Source organism: Glossina fuscipes, unplaced genomic scaffold (assembly GCF_014805625.2).
Source record: "Glossina fuscipes isolate IAEA_lab_2018 unplaced genomic scaffold, Yale_Gfus_2 142, whole genome shotgun sequence".
NCBI classification, from domain to species: Eukaryota; Metazoa; Arthropoda; class Insecta; order Diptera; family Glossinidae; genus Glossina; species Glossina fuscipes.
In genome coordinates, this window is record NW_023998485.1 from 1,199,830 (window position 1) to 1,201,906 (window position 2,077).

Genomic DNA, 2,077 nt, shown 5'->3' on the forward strand with positions numbered 1-2,077 from the left:
TCAGCTCCATAATATCCATGGCGCGAGTGGCTTGAGCGTGCTGAAGAAAATTCAAAAGTCACCATCTGCAATTGAATATTGTATGTACATCGCAAAGAAATTGGACATTCCCTTAAAAATTTATCGCTATTTTGGTGTTAGACCTCCATGGATTTTGAAAGGCTACTCTTTTGACATTTCGCTGTCTATGGACAACAAAGAAGATACTCCAAATTACTTCTTCAGGAATGTAATAGCTGAAAGAACCCAAGTACTGGAGAGCACTGGTTGGAATCTTTTATACACAGACGGCTCAAAATCTTCTTGTCTGCCTCTGGACAGGTTCTTCTCAATCACATATTTCACGAAAGTACTTCAACTTTCACAACCAGCCAGAGCTATCCTTCACGCTGCGAACCTTGCCAATAAAAACAAACTCAAAACCGTCATTGTTACTGACAGTTTGTCTGTGATACAAGCTGTTCGGAATCCTTCGACTTGGAGATGGAGCACCATCAACAAATTAAGGAATATAATTACTACACCCGACGGAAAAATTAAAATGTTATGGGTACCAAGTCACATCGGTTTACTGGGAAATGAGCAGGCTGATCGAGCGGCAAAGTATGCTGCTTATGCTCCTCTAATTATGAATGATGTCATGAAATAGTTGGATCTTCAAAGATACATTGGAAGAAAAGTTTAAGAGAAAATTACAGAAGGAAATCTACAATACCATCATCAAGACTACTCTTCCATTAACCCTCAATTTACTTCACCTTTATATCCAACAAATGTTGACAAAACCAAGATCCAAACATTTTCGAGAATTCGCTTTAGTCATACATTACAACTCACCAATGGGTTCTCTGCGACTGCCTTAACTGCCTTGGCTAGAAGTATTGGAACGATTAACCCTTTGGATATTCTAAAATCAGCTTCAGAACAGAATATCAATCCAATATATTATTTTATTAAAATTACTAGGCTCAATATCTGGTGTACGTTTGTATAAATTAGAGCCGATAGCCTGTGTTGCTAATGCTCAATGTCTTTTTTTTTAGTCTAAGAATTTATTTCATTAGTCTAAAATTGTAGTAATACTAATAATAAAATCGATTCCATCCTAAGAAATAGAGGAATTTCATTGAATTTTTTTTTGTTAAAATTTTATGTGAAATTGTTTTTGTATGTCAATATCGTTGTGCTAAAAAAAGAAAATAAAAAACGGTAAAGTTTTTACGCCATCTTATTAAAGTATTTTTACCACAATCAGTCACGTCTTCTCAAAATTATCTATACACGATATTGATTTTGTCACTCCGTTTGTAATAATCAGAAATCGTAAATAGCACGTCTGATACACATATATGTTAGCGACTTGCCATCAAAATAGATGTAGTACATTTGTGAGGAGATATGTCGGTGTAATGCTTTTTCGAGGATGTTAAAAGCATACTTTGGTGTTTCAGACAAGTGAATATTAAGAATATATATTATGACATTGTGTAGCGAACCCATAAACAATTGTTGCAGAAAATAGGTTTAAGTTCCTTTACAATTGTACTTCTCTATATTTACCTGGATGGAACGGGAAAAGGGAATTTTTGCCCAAAAACCAACGACATTAGTTAAGTGTTGGAAAGGTTTTTTTGTGGTCTCACTGAATTGATTGTTGCTTTAATCGACTACAATCTCCTTTTGGGCTTAACGATAATGCAAATTTTGCAATTTTCAAATTTTACCGAGAAAATTGAAAGAAACCTCACATGATATTCAACTTATGAAACGAATGCAAGAAATCAGATACGAACTGAAAGAATCTAGCAAGACTTTCAACCCACACATGTGGTTGGCGCAATTGCAAAAGGATGTTGACGTTATAACTATAGTGGTGACAAAACTCAACAAGATGATTTAGGAGTTATTGCGAATTTTACAAATGCTTTATTTAGGTCTATTATTGAGTGCTTTCGCAAATCTCCTCGCTATTATATTCCACATTTTGCGTTTCACGCAACAAAGGCATTTAGACATAATTACTGAAATCTTTTATTTAATAATTTATTTAATTTAAAAAAATTTTTTTAATGCCTTG